At 36.6% G+C, this 18,105-nt stretch overlaps 1 protein-coding gene across 1 annotated transcript in view; it reads right to left on the bottom strand.

Moving 5' to 3' along the window:
* Positions 1-18,105, bottom strand: part of LOC108132489 (uncharacterized transmembrane protein DDB_G0289901) — a 98,728-nt gene continuing 80,623 nt past the window's right edge. Inside the window, exon 7 of the transcript XR_001773706.3 lies at positions 1-3,089. The gene's annotated coding sequence lies outside the window, so the exon portion shown is untranslated. The remainder of the gene's footprint in view (positions 3,090-18,105) is intronic.

The following is an 18,105-nucleotide window of genomic DNA, read 5'->3' on the forward strand; positions in this document are numbered from 1 at the left end:
TTTTGGTTTTTTTCGTTTTTTATTTGAATTTTTTTATTTTTGCATTAAATCTTTATTTAATTCTTTAGCGCTTTTGGCGCATTTTTAGCGTTTCTCTAGTTACGCGTGTACGCTTTTGTTGTTTTTTTTCGCCAAGTTCCACTCGATTTTCAATTGGTTTTTTCATAGATTTTTCTTTTTTTAAAACGTTTGTAATAATAAATATGCATAACGTTACTTACAGTTTCGCTTAAATTAATATAATTAATTAGTAATAATCAGAATAAAGTGTAAACTCTGTAAATGCCTGTTGTTGTTGGTATAGTTCTTTCGTTTCTTAACTTTTTCTTTTTCTCAATCGTTTTGTCGTGTCTGCGTTCTTTTCGTTTTCTTTTCTTTTTATAGTTTATATAAAATATCACATTTTAAGCTTTTTTTTTTTAGGTTGGAAAACCAAATGTGTTTTGAACCAAAAATCGCGGGGGAACAAAGCAAAGCAAATCTAGTAGCAAGAGACCCAAAGAACGCAAACACTCGGATCGGGGATCCTGTTTCCAGGATATATCTATTCTGCCAGCCATTTCCTTGGCGTAAGCCCATTCTTCATTTCATTTATGATTTTCTTAGTTTCTTGTTTTTATTTTTGTTTTTGTTATACATTTAATATATATTCTGTGGCTTGTGGTGCTAAAACTTGATTTTTTTGCTTGACTTTACGATTTATCCAATATCTAATGCGTTTCACTTTCATTTAATATTTATTTAGACATTTAAAAGTCTGCAAAGTGCAGCTTGGGAATTTAAAATTGTAATTTCTCATTGTATGCAATTGTTTGTCTGTCTCGGTTAGTGTGTGTCTTGTTGTTCTTGATGCTGTTTCTGTTTCTGTCGATGAAGAAAGTGCCCCAAAAGCACGCCACACTTTCTTTCAACTGCCATTTCCATTTAGTTACTACAACATTAATTTGCTTTGTATATTTCTTTTATTTTATTTTTATTTTTTTTTTTATTTCCCCTACAGTGCTTTTTTATTTTAATCTTCTTTTTTGCATGTCAAAAGAAACAGGTATGGAAAGAGGCAGGCTAAGGATTTAAAAAAGTGTGACCAGACTTGAATAGCTTCAAAAGAAGAGGAAAAATATTTAGAAAAACCAAAAGCGTTCGTGGAAATTCGTGGAGTTTTTTGTTTGAAAAGTTTTGGGGAAACTGGAAATGAAATTCTTCTAACAATTCTTGCTATTTTATTATCCACACCAGTGGGTGTGTGGGTGGTGGTGTAGACGAAGATGTGTTCGTGTGGAGACAATACCATTTATCGTAAGTATACATATAAGGTATGTATTCATAGGCTTTAATCGCTTTTATTTAATGAATTTGCTTAAGACACATTTTTTTTGAATAAGTAAGTGAAACAACTGGCCAACTGTTTGGTTTTACTGCCTTTTTTCAACTACATGCACATAAATTACAGATTTATCATTTAAATGCTTTTAATTTTCGTATTTCTCTTATATTTTTGTTTCTCTTAATTTTTTGCAAATTCAAAGTGGACAGGCAAATGACAAAATCTTATTTATTTTGCTTTAATTTTTACTTGCCTTGTTGCTGTTGTTGTTGTGCGTCAATTAAATTGTTTAAGTGTATTTTTTAAATTTGTTTATTATTTACAATTTATTCAACATTCAGAGCTTAAGTTACCACACACAAAAAAAAAAAAAATTCCAAACACGTTTTATTAAATATCGTTTGCTTTTATTATTATCAATTATTAATTATTAATATTCGTATAATTATAATCCACAATTTTTACTCTATGTACAAGCATTGCTATTTTATAAATAATAAAAAAAAATTGTTTATATTTAGATTTTCGTATATATATACTCATATAAATGCAATATGATCATGTTTTCGTAATTACTCATTAGCGTAGACAACTTGGTGGTGCGCAATCTTCTAGATTCTAGTTAACCACTTAATTATCCACAAAAAAATTTATCGCTTCTCGCATAGTCTACTTCGGATGCAATTAAAAAAAAAAATTGGCATATAACATAGATTCGTATATACATGAATAAATATATATCGCTTTATATTTAAATATATATAGATATATATGTATTTGTTTATGTTGCGTATGTGTATGTGTGTCTTGTGTGAAGACAGGGGTGTGTGTGTTTTTCTGGGCGGGTTATATATGCTCTATATTCTAGACGTTAATTATATAGCGGTGCCAGATCTGCCAGACGGTTAATACATATATTTTGAATATATATATCGATCAATTCTGTGCTTAGTAACGATAAGTTTTAAAATGTACCCCCAGGTGACCTAAAAAAAACACTTTGATATACATCTATGCAACATACACCATTCATCAAGTATCGGTAATCGGTTATCGCTTATCGTTTACCGTTTTGTGGCCTATCGTTAATCGTTTACTCTCTTCAATGGGGGGTTCGCCTATCTCTGTGATACTTTCCATTCCGTTAATCCACTTGATGCTTCTCCTTTTAGTTACTTTGTTGTAGGTACCTTGCGTTTCGCTATAATGCCCAGTTATCGTTTATCATTTATCATTTATCGCTTATCGGTTTTATCGACTTTTTCTGTATCTGGTTACAACTCTTCCCCCCATTAAAACCCCCAAAAAAAATACTCATATAACCTACTTACAACATATCGGCTATGGAACCGTAATGCTGTTCCTGGAAAATCGGACGACAGCACTCCTCTACGGCATCGTACTTGTAGTGACGCCGATTTCGATTACGATTTCGATTTCTCAGACTCCTCTGATAGTTAATTCCCCCCACATAGATCTTTTCTTCATCTATTTCCTCCACCTCTTCCTCCTCCTCCTGCTCCTCTAGGTCATCATCCAGCCCCTCCAGATCCTGCTGCTCCCGATTAAGTTCGTCCAGCTCGAAGGGATTGACTCGATGCTGGGACGGTAGGGAGTAGCGCTTCCGGGGCGGCTGCAATGATGACGTAGATGATGACGTAGACGCTGATGACGTCAGCTGCTTATGCTGATAGAAGCTACTGTAGCTATTGGGTTGATGGTAATAGTGGATGGCATGGCATGAGGCAGTCTTTGTATTGTATTCCTGGAATAAAGAATAGAGATTTGGTAAGTTAGAACCTTGGATTAATAATAATAATAATTTAGAAAATGTTATTTTAATACAAAGATAATAAATTTTTTAAATATTTGTTATCTAGTATATACAAAGTAGAGATAACGTTAACTCTATGAGAAGCGAGGAGAAGAGATGTGGTTTTTTTCTACATACTAGTATACCCTTTTTTATATTTAGATACCATATCAATATATGGGTTTTATATTCCCTCCACACTTGAATAAACAGAGTTTATTTTAAAAGAGAGAGATTTTAAAAACAATTTATCTAGAAATTGTATAGAGTTTCCAGGAAGACCTCTTAGTGAAATCCTAAAAACCTTTCTGAACTCTGCGATCTTCGGGGAAGTTCAACAAGTTCGGCACCAAGGCGGTAGGGCGGCCAGGCGGCTTCTGGTCAAGTCAAGTGTGGAGATTCAAGCAATTGACTTTTGGCAGCTTCTTCTTCCATCCACTTCCGGTTTCCTACCCTCACTCCCGTCGTCGTTCGTCCTCCTCTTTTATTCACTTTCCTGGCCTTTGGCGAAACGAGAACGAGTTTTACTAACCAACTGAATATTGTCTGCGCTAAAATTTGTTGCCACAATTTGTTGCACAAATTTTGTGCTGCTGCTTTTGCTTTTGGCGCAATGCCTTTTACATCTGTGGCCATGTGTGAGTGTGTCTGTGTGTGTGTAAATAACCAACATAATGGCATAAAGGTCGCATTCTCATAAAGTTGCCGCTGACTTTCAGTTTGGTATCCTGTGTACTGCGCCCTTCCTGCCTCCTGACTCGTGCCTCCTGCCTCACTGGCTGCCTCACTTTTTCGTCGTCGTGTGCGCCCCGAATATTATCAATAAATTGCATCTGACTGCCAAGCAGACAACAAAACGGTAGCCCTATCTGCACAGGACCTCTGCACATCCTGCGCCCCCAACCACCCCAATACACTTTCCATTTTTCACCTCACCCACGTAGTGGGGTGAGGGTTCAATGCCACCTGACTAACCAGTTATTAAGAGACAGCCAGAAACGACTTAAGTACAGGGCGAAAAAATATAAATATTTAAGGGAGATCTATAATAACTTTTGTTTTATATTAAAATTTATATTTTAATAAAAAAAATATCAAAGAGATTGAAAATGATAGAGACTATTAAAAAAATATAACACTACTGATATAACAGTGTAGTTTAGGCTCAGACCTCGCATAGAACCGCACCTTGTTCTAATTTATTTATTGTTGCATGCATGTACTTTTATTGGGTGCACCCCCACCCTTGCCACCAGCACACCACCCCCTTTAACGCTTGACCGCAATATTGGAGAAGACCCAGCCAGGACTGGACCCAGAGACCAGGTCCCAGGGACTTTAACAATTATGTTTTGCCGGGTCCGGTGAAAGTCAACACTGGAAAATGTCTGACAATTTGATGCACTTGTCGCTGCAAAATCGAGGGTGGATGGTGGTGGGATGGCTTTGCCATTTGGTGCCAAAGTTATTAAGCACTTTAGCAGCCGGTTATTTTGGGGCAAGGATAAACGATGGGTGTGTGCCCAGAAGCAAAGAGGGTTAAGGGCTCGGGTGGCTAACACCCAACCGGCAGCTGACCCAAACTGGCTGACTGGCTGACCGGCCGGCCGACAGGGAGATGAGTTTTAAAAGCGGCTTAAACAGGCAAATGTATTTTGAAACAGTCAGCCCGAGTCTGAAAAGTGTCCGCCCTGTTTGCTCTACAGGGGAAATAATATTTAAAAGGAAAATTTAGGAAAACAATTAAAGGGAAGTATTTTAGATTTTTCAGAGGGAATGTTATTAGAATTTCTAAATATTGGATATATTATATATAGATAGATATATTACAGAAGATATATTATTTTCAAAACTATTGTATATACTAATTAATGAAATTTTATAAATAATTGAATACTTTATAAAGCACATTGCTTTGGTTCTGGCGCCTTTACTGGTATTCGTTATGCTTTGGTCCCTCTATGGTCTCTATGATCTCTTGGTATTTGGTACATATTTTACAGATTTTTAATTTTTGTTTAAAATCTATTATTAGAAAATAAACAGATCTTCTCTCAAAACTGGAGGAGTTTTATTCGAAATTTTGTAACAGCTTAAGTAACATTATTTTCAAAACTATATTCCTTTTAAGGAATATTTCTTTGGCTATGGTCTACATATTCTATGCTTTGGTCTCTCTGTAGCTCTGTTATTTAAACTTTAAATCAGCTATTAATTCTACAATAATATTATATCTTAGCTTCAGAATTCTAATAAAAATGTATACTCCAAAAAAAAATTGTTCTCATCTAAGAACTAAAAATCTAAAAAACATATGTTAAATTTTTTGCTCTGTGAAGGACTGTCCCCCCTGTTGACTTTTTTGTTTCAAAATTTATTGATGGCGACGTGAGTTTTTCATGCCTCGGAAAATCGAAGAGGTAAGAGGAGGGTAGCGGGGCCTTATGGCTTGTGGCATGAGGCATGGGGCATGGGGCAAGGGGTGTCTGCAACGTGACAAAACCCATTATAGATGCGACCGCAAAGATAACACTCGCTTTTCGGTCCAGACTCGACTTCTGATGGATGCCCAAACACAAGTGTCAGCTGGGGCAAGGTGAAAGTGGGCGGAGAAAGTTATAGAGAGAGAGAGAGAGGGAACGGGAGAATGGGAGGCAGGCAGAAGGACTTCAGCCTGGCACCCCAAAGTTTCCATAAATTTCATTTTGTAACCATCAAAAAGTGAAGTCAACGATAAATTGAATGGCTGCATGATTGACTGAATGAGTGAATGAGTGAATGAATGAATGAACGAAAGGATGAATGAACGAATGAGTCAGTGTCAGGTGAAAGGGGGTCGCAGGGCAGGACATCGTGGCTGTCGTTTGCTTGTCGGTCATTGTGTGGCTCGTTGCGTTTCGGCCAGACATCAAAATCCACAAAAAATCGTTTTCAAAAATGAACAAAAATTTATGTATATTTTGGGGTATATGCATGGGGCTCTCCACAGGAGAGATAAATGGCCTGAAGGACGAAAAAAGTGCTTACAGTCGGGGTGGAAAAAGTTCAACTGCAGCCAGGTATTGTCTAAAAAACGGATTTAATCCCAAATCTGCTGATAGCCGTAGCCAAGCTTTACTCAATGGCTTAAATATATTATTTTCAAAATAGTTCAACAGTTAATGAAAAAGTGTACATTTTATTGTTATTATTATCATCAATAAAAGTTAACCGTAATTATGGCTTGTTGCGAAAATAAAGAATATATATTTCATAAAGTGGTACATACAATTTATGAAATCTGTTGATAAGTAATGACGATGATTTTAAGGGGATATTTCAGATTTATTCGTTTTAATTTTTAAAAAATATAAACATTGTATTACATATTTAAATATTTTGCAGAGCTCGGTGCATTACTTTTTCTTACAAGAGTAAAGAAATTAATAAAATACTTCAAAAAGTGGCTTTAAAAATAATGAAGAAACTTTCAAATATTAAATATTAAATATTATAAAATATATTAAAAATACATTTCACAATAATAATGTCTTTTACAAACTTCAAGTCTATTGAAAATTTTAACTAACTAAAAGGACGTTCACTAAAGAATAGTCACATAGACTAGAGAATAGTAAATATACCATAGAAGACTATAGAAAGTACTTTTGAAATCTCCGGATTCGGAGATGCTGGAATGGAGATTGACGCGTCATTCTTTATCGGACTCGAGAGGTTGCACTTCTGAAGACAATAAAGCCACGGGCTGATTCTAATCTCTGTTAGGGATGCGAGAACTTTATTATAGGCAATCGAAGTGAAGCATATGCGGTGAAGAGTATACTTCGAACCTCGAGAATGGCACCAAATTTCCGCCTTTGATCGAGATGAGAATGGCATCTTGGTGGACTTGGCTGGTGGTTCTATTCCCAGTGAGTATTCTAATATTGTTTTGGTACAAAAGTTTTGATTTTTATTTCTATTTACTATTTTCATTCGATAGAGCTGTCTACACCAATCATCCCACCTTTATAAGAATGATGATCCGAAATATAGAGGGAATAAATAAATCGAAAATAAGGAAAGAGTCAGCGCGTATAAGTGAGCTTTTCAGAAAAGAATATGGAAAGAAAACATATGCATACATAAAAGATTTATTCTTTGAAGTTTGAACTTTGCTTTTGTTAAATTTAAAGTTTTAAATAAAATTAAAATAATGATTGGAATAACTCAAGTTCAACATTCTTCAATATCGTTGTCGTTTTACATTTTTTAAATATATTTTCTCATTTTTCAGAGCCCCTTTACCTCCAAATACCACAAAAAAACAATTAAATAAAACCGCTCTATCAAAGTAATATCCACTATTTTTTCGCCCCCAGCTGTGGGGGAAAAAATGTGCGTAAAAAAGCGTCAATATAAATATAAAACAGGCGACAACAACAATGCCAAAAAGTCAAAAGCCGTCAAAAAGCATCATTGAAGCAGGGGCATGAGGGGGAAGAGGGGCAGATAGTGCGAAAAAGGGATATGTCGGGGGGTGTATGGAGGCGTAGAGGCGTGGAGGAGTGGCAGAGGTAAGCGCCAACAGCTCCATAAAACGAAAGTCTGACGTGGGCGTCACCTTTCTGGCCAAGGCGTGCCACAGACATGTGACATGTGCCATGGCAACACCCCGCCTCTCCTGCCTCCCTGGCCAGGGGGGAGTGGCAGGAATCACCTGCCTGCCCAGCCGACAATAGTGCGGAAATATTAAATCTGCGCGTCAGCCCCAAACGAGTGAAGGTACAACCGAAAAAAAATGATAAAAAAAAACATTTTGAAGTGAAAATATTCTCGTAAAAAGTAAAAAGAACGTATCGGGATTCGGCAGGATTCAGGAGGATAAAGGGCGTGTTTAAGTCTTTATATAAATTGCAATAAACACGAATGGGGTCGTAACCATCAGCAGGATGATGCCAGGATACAGGAAGACCAGCAACTTGAAACTGATTATGTATTGATGGAGAACGGAGGAACTGACTATCAGCACTGGCTATAATGGACAGAGGGAAATGGGTTTTCGATTGCTTTAAAGAATTAATACAAAGGGAGAGGGTTTTCCATTGAAATTAATGGGATTTCAATCATATAGTTAGTTCAAAAGACTAAGAAATAGATTATTAATAAAATATTCCAGTATATGTATTTTAAAGCCCAGAGCCCCCGTTAATATTTCCTTTTAAATATTTCAAAAAACAACCCCACCAATAAGCTATTAGAAGCCGCTTTAAATATGGCTCTGGGCTTCCTAAGCCCTGCTAAGTTATGGTGGGTCAGTTCTGTCTGGAAATCCTTCCTGATGCCATCCATCAACTTGAAAGGTAAAGCGGCACAACCAGAACCAGAACCAGAGGCAGGAGCAAAAGCAATGGCGGCCCAGAAAAAAAAACATTGCCTACTTAGCAGGGCGAGGAAAAGTGAAGAACACTTTCTTGCAATTTTTTTTGCATGTTGCACTTAAAGTTTCTCTCTCTCTCTCTCTGTGTATTTTGTTGTTGTTTTTCCTTCTGTGTTGGAAAATTTCTGACAGGTCATAAATTGGCGCAACGGGCGGCGGCGGCAACACCCCCTCGTTGCAACAAGGGGTGGCTTTTTTCGTTGGCGCTTCGAATGCCAAGCCCAAAACAAACACTTGCTCACCCCTTGGAGATACAGATATATATATATGTGCGAATATATATATCTGATGGCCAGGCGACTTGTTTTCTTTGCTTTTTTGTCATATATTTTTATTGCATTTGGTTTTCGTTTTTGTTGTGTTTTGTGTGTTGTGTTGTGTGGCATTGTTTGTTCTCGAGAGAAACCAAACCAAATGAAAACGCATTCCCCGCCAAACAGTGAAGGCTACAACTCACAACACACACACACAAATAAAGGTGTGAAGCTACAACAACAACAGGAGCAACGGCAATAATAATAACAAGCGGCCTTCTGGCTCTGCCTTCATTTACATACTCACTGTCCTGGAGTGTGTCTGTGTGTGTGTTCTTGCAACATGTATTTTTTTTACACTTAATGAAGCGCCAAACGACCAGGACCAAGTATGAATATAAAAAAAAAAAACAGAAAACAAACAAGAAGCTCAAAATGCACTTGAAATTAAAATATTTTATAAGTAATTATTATTAGATTTTAATATAAATTATTGTTAGACATCATTATTTATTTTTAGACTTTAAATTTTTAGATTTTAATATAAATTATTGTTAGATATCATTATTTATTTTAAGATTTTAAATTTTATTTAGAGTCATTTTAGAGTTATAGAATCATGTTCTTTTTTATACTCTTTTTAAAGGCAAATTTCTAATGGTTTTACTTTAAAAACAATTAAAAATCCTAATCAAGACAACTGAAAAGAAGACTTTTTTTTTGGTGGTAGTATCTAATAGGTCTCTCTAAGTACAATCCTGAGATTCAAGAAGCCAAGAGATGAACAGTCATTTTAAAAATATTATTTTAGCTTTTCTTAAATCGAAATAATATTTTAAGAAATTTGAAGTGCAACTTTTGAGAATCGAGGAGAAGGGTAAATGTAATGTCTATGTAATTAGTATTAAATGATATAAGTTTTTAAAAGTATTAAGGTATTATTATTGATATATTGCATTATTGGCAAATCTATATTGAAATATGAATAAAAAATGTAATAGTATTATACAGTATTTACAATTTCTTTTAGTATTTTATATAAAAAAAAGGTTTTAAAACATTTATATAGAACATAAATAACATTTATATAAAGATATAGAAAGGAATGTAGGTATACATAATAGTCCCACCTTAAGCCTATGAAACTAAAAATATTTTTATAAGCTCTTTAAAAAATTTTCATAAATAATTTCCTATTAAAAATTTTAAAAATAAATGCTATTTTAGTTTAAAGTCTTTCCTTTTTTTTCGACTTCTCCAAGTGTGACAAATGCTTTGGCACCTCTAACCCCCGCCACCTGGCACACCCTGTCACCTGGCACCTCTAGTGCCTCGTTTGTTGGGCTTGTTTATTAGCCAGGACGACCAGGACCCAGGACGACCAGAACGAAAAGCAAAAGCGTGCAACAAAACAACAACCAAATGGCCGAACGTTGCCGCGCTTAATTGTGCGGCCAGCAACCGGAAACGGAAACTGATTGTGCGGTCTGGCAGGACAACCACTCCAGTGCCTCCCTCTTGCCACAGCCCCCTCTACCACTCCCTCCAGCCATCTACCCATCTAGCCACCGCGGTTCTTCACTGATTTGCAACAAATCTCATTCACATTAAGCCAACGCGATTTGCCAGCGTTTTTAGTCGCCATGGCGGGCGCAGTCGCTGGAGCTGGCACTAGCACTGGCACTGGCGGCTTTCCAATCAACGCATTTGACATTCAGCCGAAAGTACCCCCCGCATACATCAACACCAACATACACACACATTGATTAAGCAAAGGAAGAGGGTCCTGAAGGGTTGTGGGCGGGGGTGGTAGGTGGCCACGTCAATCGGTTTGTTTGTTTGCCAAAAAATTGACTTTGAGATTCTATTTCTCTCGCTCTGTTTTGTTTTTTAGCCTTCTCCTCCCAACCAACCCACCCGCCTTTTTCCTGATTGATGTCCTGAGATAAGGGGGCGTGGCAAGGGCCTAAAGGGGGGGCTGTCGTTTGCATTTAGCAGTTGGTATGCCTCTCCTTGGCAAAATCAACAAGAAAACAAGAAAAAAGTACATCCTATTGCGTTCAATTGAAGCTGCGCCTTTCATTCTATTTTCATTTTTTTTTTCTATTTTTTGGTCCTTTGTCGTAATTGATGTGTCTGCGTTGCGTTTTGTTTTCCGTTTTCACTTACAAGTTTTCCATTTCCCTTTTTTTTCGACTCGACTTTTTTGTTTTTTTATTGGCGAAAAAAAAAGTGCAAGAACCCGCCAGGCCAGAAAAAGACTGGCACATCTCTATTATAACTTTCAGGACGGTTACGATGACGATGACGATGACTATGAGGACCGTTAAAGGAGTAATGGAAAATCCCAAAGGATCAGAAGGAAAACCCCCGAAAAAAGGGAAACCTAGATTCATAGTTTTCTAAAGGGGATTCCATCTAGCTTTGTATTTAGCTTGGAGGTTTAAGAAACTTTACTTTGGTTTTAATCGGATTTTGTTTTTGAAAGTATGGGAAAATATTTCAAATTATTTTTTAAACAAGTTTAAAAAATATACTTTTCAGTTTGCACTTCAGTAAGAGTTCAAACTGACTCTTACTGAAGTTACTAGAATTTCATTAATAAATTTTTAAAGTTTTAATCTGGGACAGAAAATGAATATTTTTTTATTTTCAATTGAAAAAAACCATTAACTTGTAGAATTTATAAAGAATTAATGATAAAATCAAGTATTGTACCATTTTTCTTCTTGAAGGATAATTATTCTTATACGAATAAGATAAGATAGATTATAATCTATTAATTTGCCACATACATTATTAAATTGAGTACTAAATATGGCTCATAAATCATAGAACAGAATATAATATTATAATATTGTTGTCTTATAGGGACTTCATTTTTATTAAAAAGTGGTTCTTATAATCGTTCATTGTCATATAAGTATGTATGTATGTGGAACCTATCATTGGTTTTAATAGAAAATGTAAATACTTCAATATCTTTTAAAATAATTTCAATTCAAAATTTTAATATTTTCTAATTTTAGCAAAATTTTGCTTAAACTTTCATACTTAATTCATACTAAGATGGTGAATACTTTTTGCATGGCTGGGACTTTAAAGAAAGATATTATACGAGTATGAGTATTACAGAAACCTTTAGCTTCCTATTAAGAGTTAAAGCCAATGAACTATTTTTATAATTCATTATTTTTATTATAAAATTCTACTGAATAACTAACAGAGCTTGAAATCCTAAACTCACAAATAGATATAATACCTCCCAATCAATTGTCTCAAGCCCAAGATCCATCTTTGAGGAGACCCTAAAGAAGATTATTGTGCCATTTATGGGAAGGTAAAACACACAATTCCCATATGCAGCCACAAAGTGAGTATAATGTGTTCACCTATTGAAAGATTTGAATAAACCTTTGATGGTGAGGGGAGGGGGGATTCATTACGCAACCGAAAGAGCCGCAACAAATGTTCCGTTTCATTCGATTCCATTTCAATCCATTTCATCCAGACTCTCATCCCCAACTCTCATCTCATCTCATCTCATCTGGCATTATCAATAGCCATTCACGCACGTTTGCCCGATGTTAATGCAGTCATCAGCTTAGTCCGCTAAGGGAGATGGGGGCATCCCCGGTATATCCAGATCCAGGCAACCCCCTTTTCAAAATTAAACCACGCACCAGCTGGGTGAGTACGAGTACGAGTGCGAGTGGGTTTTTGTAAGGAAAGTGTAAGAGCCAAGACCTCAAGTCGATAATTTAATGGTCTCTGCCGTTTAATCTGCATTGAATTTATTATCTTGGAAAAAATTAATCTTGATATGTGGCCAGCTTATGTCGTCGGAGGAGTCTGCCACTGCCAGTGGGTCTGTTCACCAAAATAGCTAAAAAGCCGCGACAAGCACGCGCTCTCTGTGCCGCCAACCAACCAACCCCCGGACCTCCGTTCGCCGCCCATGAGTAATTCCGCCTTGAATATCTCATAAAAATTTGCAATTGTGCGGGCGGTGAGTGGTGTCTCTAAATCTTTAAAGAATTATTTACTACAGTTTTCGTCTTAGACCGTGTGCGAGTGCCAGTGGTGGGTGAGTTTTCGGCTCGACTCGGTACGTTCGCTTAGACAACCCCCAAAAAAAAATATATATATGAAGCCAAGGAGTATCACTCTCCAATGCAGTGAGAGAAATATTTGGTTTCTAGAAATGCAACTGATCTGAGAATTAGAGTATATTTAGAAGGGATTATATTTAGATAATGTTTGAATAATACAAAATGATCAGCAATATATAATCTTTTTAAAACATGTATAATGAAAACAGTCAAACAGACACTTAGAACAATATACAAAAATAAGCTACTGATCGGTAGTATCTTATGACTATTAATCATTATTTATTTAATATTTTAAAACGTTATAAGCCCTTCCGGACAAAAGGATATGCGGACACGCGGACAAAAGATCAAACCGGCATGAGGACCCGCGGACAGATCATAACATCATAAATAATACATAATAATATAGAATATATATTACTTTATTAAAACAGTCTACAGGACAATAGGATACACGGACAAGGGGGCACGGACAGATTAAAAACACACCATAACTATACTGGCTTGAAAATCAAAAATAGGAAAAACCATCCAAATAAAAATCCTTACACAGAATCTAAGATCTCTTTCTCTCTCTCTTAAGACAATAATCTCTTAATTTCACAAACTAACCTCCCTATTTTCCTCAGTGTTTATTCGACGTACTCGTACATTTCGGAAGGGAACTCCGGGCAGACAATGTCACCACCAGCTACCGTTGAGCCACCCCCGAAAATACAGTGTGTGTTATTGCTCTACGCCTGCCATTGTCCTTTGGCTACGGAGCTCCGGCTCCGGCTCCTGTTCCTGCTCCAGCTCCAGCTACGTCTCCGGCATTGCGCCATTCGCTCACCACCCCACACCTTGTCTACGTCCGATTGTCCGCTTGTCCGTTCGTCGTTGCCCTTATCCTAGCCAGCCCTGGCTTGTCCTGGCGCCTTGCCAGAAAATAAGGAAACGCCTGGAGATGGGAGAGAAGGACTAGAGACCCTGGGCCAAAAAAAAAAAAAAAAAAAATAGAAAACCCGACCAAGCGGGTCCTTGTCCTTGCAAATTTATTGTGTTACCCACGCGACTTTGGCGCCAGCGGGTTAAGGTTTTCCTTCGCCTTCCTTCCACTCTGCTACACTCGCAGAAATACTGCGCATTGGATTTCGTCCTCTGGTTAGAGGGGAGGGTGTCCTTCGACTTAGAATCGACTCAGAAGGGATGACACAAACATAAGCGGTTTAATGATACACGAAAATAAGCAATAAAGACCCAGACTCCGGGTGGAGGAAGGCCAGAATTGCGAAGCTGGAATTGCAAATATTAAATTATGCGTACAAGGATTAAAATGTGTTTAGTGGCGTTGTTAAATTTCTTTTGCCGTGTAGTCTGGCCCCCTGGCGCAGTTGTACCATTTCGATGAGAGCGTCATCGTCTCGAGGCCTCCATCATTCAATTTTTAATCAGTCCGGCGCAATCTCGCTTTGGAAAAAGTCAACCAGGAGCCGGGGGCACCAAGTTCTGACAAATTTCCAAGCTCCCTGCAGTCCTGAATTCTGACCCACCAACCACCCCACCCATAGACTCTGAGTGCCCAGCCCACTCCCCAAGACGAACTTGTTTAAATAGAAATGTTGTTCATTTGGGCATTTGGCTGTTTGTGTGTTGCTGTTGCTTTGGCTTTTTATTATATGGCTAAGTGAATGTTTATGCCCGATTTCCTCGCATATGTCCCCCATTTCTCCTCGTCGTCGCCACCGCAATCCTTTTTGGCTTCATTTCTTATCGGAATACTTCTAAAGGGCACTGACAGAAATAAAAGTACTTTTTTTGAAATATTTAAAATATATAACAAAAAAATCGTTACTGTTCCTGATGGGTTAAAACTTTTTAAGAGATATATAGCTTCTCAAACTTATTTGATATTATAACTAGTGAAAGCTTCAGTTCGTTTATCGATTATTGAAAAAGGTTTGCTTTATTGAATCCAGCAAGACTGAAGACTAATAAATCAATTTTTATAAATCTAGTTAATATCCTATAGTTGCCATTTATAAAAATATCAATTAAAAAAAAACTTAGTTTTGATCAAATTAAATCCCCTATTAAAAATACACATCCGATTATTATGTATTATTACGATTACGATTAATGGTGACATTACTTATTGCATTTTTTTTCTATCCATCAGGTTCAAGTTTTTAATGTAATTTTTATAATCTTCATACTTCAATTAGTTCTAGCTCTTTATAATTTATATTCATGATAATCAATGATAATCAATACGATGTTTCATAAATGTTATTATTATAATTATAATTAAAGGTTAACAAAACTAAACTAACTTAGTGGGTATATACTGGCAGCGAAGTCTTTGGCTTTAAAGTCTAGTAGATATTGAAACTTATTCCATGTTTCATAAATATATTGAAAATTCTTAATAAAACTATTCCAATAATATTTTTTTTTTCTAAAACTATGATTCCCAATTCATTCCAGCTTTTTTAAAGAAGTAATAATTTTAAGGATGCTTTTAATCTTAATCTTATTTTTGTAACTCTAATTCCCTCTAACTCTAGTTTTAGCTCTTTTCGAGTTAAGATCTTCCAACTAATCTCCATGAAAACCCAAAAATTCTAGTGATTTTCTTTGAGTGCCACATTGTCCAGTTGGGGAAACCCTAAATCGTCGCTCCTTGGAACATTCAGAGATCCATTTTCATATTTGCCCAAAAGCAACAGCAGACGCTTTTCCCATTTTGCCGTTTTCCCCCATTTTGATGTGGCTCTGATTTCATTCCGAGTTCCTTTTCCTGTTCCTTTCTGTATTCGCTTCCGGGTCTCCTCTCGTTTTTCTTTTTTTTTCTCTTGCCTTTTCTTTATTAGCCGGCGCAAGTTTAAAATGTTTTATTATTGTTGGCAACATTTAAACGATTCTCAGAGTGAGGGAGGGATTCCTTCAGGATAGGGTTACTTTTGTAACTTCAGGAAACTGACTGACTGACTGTCAAATCGAGTGTGCACAAATCGTTGGCAGATAGAGTTGCCCAGAGACCAAGAGTTTCGGGTCACATGCGAGTGTAGGGAAAAGAAGGGATACAATATCATTATTTGGCAAAGGGAAACGGAAAAAAGAGCCTCAGGATGGGGACGAGAATGAGGGTCAAGGATGCCAATGCCAATGCTGATGATGATGAGATGTCTGGGCTTTCAGCCAAAAACTTTATTCCAAAGTACCCGAAATGAAATGCCTTGAATGGTTGCTATTGATGAGTGTATCTCTTAAATATTTACTTTTATCTAAATCGTTTCTCATGAGCATCTAGTTTTAATCTTTAAACTTGGCCTTCTTTTTTTTTTTAAGGAAATATATTCCTTTCATCATTTGAGTCAAGGTGAATGCCAATAAACTAGCTTGAATGGCAGGGAAGTGAATAAAAGTTAGTGAATGGTCGAGTGAATGGCATTCCTAGTCCTGGCAAGTGGCGATTGAATAAGGATATATGCCTACATATATCCTGTATATATCCTTATCCAAAGACCCACACACACATCCATTGAGGCAACTAACCATTCAGTGAGAGACTTACTCGCTGCTCGCATTTCAGACATTCATTCATTGATTCTTTCATTCAAATGGCATTGAATGAGTGCAGCGGCCAGGCTAGGGTTGCCCTGTTCTCCCCTCGCTTTTCAGTGCATTGCGTTTATTTCACATGCTACTTAACACCCGAGGCAAATTAGTTGCGCCTCGGCGCAGTTTCGAATATAAATCAACGCCCGGACAACGGCAACAACATCGAATGCCCAAATAAACACTGGCTGGCAGGGCAAGTAACGAAGCTACTGATACCCTATAGGGAAATCTGGATTAGATATCCAGCCACTCTTTTGGCAAAATCTAATAAAGCTTGGACTTTAGTTATTATTTAGGGAAAGCCCTCTTTCTATGGAACTTTGTGATACCCTATTCTTAGACCGACTATACCGCCTTCGGAGCCATTTCCAAACAGATTTTTTATGGTCGCCGGCGATACGAGAGTAGAGCCATAGTGTTCACCCTGCGGCTGCCACACACATGTGCCCTTCCTGCCACCCTGCCTGCCTGGCTGCCTGGCTGTTGGCCGCATCCTGCCATCCTGCCACCCTGCCCCCTGAAGGGCCAAAGTGTGTTGCTCTTCCTCTAGCCACTCCACTGTTGCAGCATCCCCCTGGGCTGGCGGATGGGCAGAGAGCCAGCCCTGTCGAATTGCATGGAGAATGAAGCCTCGTATCGCTGCCGCCTCGTACGCACAATTGTGCAAATTGACAGATTTATAACAAAATGCAATGAATAACGGTATTATTCACACACCCAGCAAAGGGCATGGCCAGAGGGTGGGCGGCTGGGGGGTGCTACTGTGGTGTGATGGCAAGATGCAATGGGGGAGGCAGTGTTGGGCAAAGGCACTCGCAAAAAAATCGCTTTCTTTAGGATAAGATTAGGGATTAGCTAAGGATTTATTTTTATAATAACTTATATCAATATATAAATATTTACATATTTCTATCATTTTAAAAATATATATTATATATTAATATTACAGGTTCTCCTATGAGTTTAATCAAAGATAACTTTAATTGAGTTTAATCATACATATTAAATTTTTGTAGCTAATTTTCATTAATATTTTACATAAATTTAAAAAAGTAAAAACTTAATAAATCATTTTAAAACTACATACAAAAGATACAGGCCTTTCTTTGAATTTAAACAAAGATTTCTAACTTAATTCTTTTAAAACGTCTAACCTTAGGTTTTTAGCAAGAAAATCGGGTAGGATTTTACATATTTAATATATATAATATAATACATTTTTATATATTTAATATATCTTTGATTTAATTTCCATAAGGTTTTTAATATAAATAAAAAAAGGAATATATTTTATTTATTTTATAATTTGTACATCTTTTCTAAAATATGTTGCTTGTTTTATATTAAAATTTTAAACCTATCTCTGTATTTTTAAATAAGTTTAAGTTAAGCTTTAAAAAAATTGCTATTTTTTATGGTAACTTGGGACTTACTAGTACTACTGATAACTAGTTTTTTTTATTAAAAATTCCTAACAGATTTTAATAAAGTAAGCTAGAAGGGCAAGTAGTTAGGGACTAAAATGGGCTACACTTTGTGAGCTACCAAGATCATCATTTTCAAATTTTAATATTCCT

Source organism: Drosophila bipectinata, chromosome XR (assembly GCF_030179905.1).
Source record: "Drosophila bipectinata strain 14024-0381.07 chromosome XR, DbipHiC1v2, whole genome shotgun sequence".
Lineage (NCBI taxonomy): Eukaryota > Metazoa > Arthropoda > Insecta > Diptera > Drosophilidae > Drosophila > Drosophila bipectinata.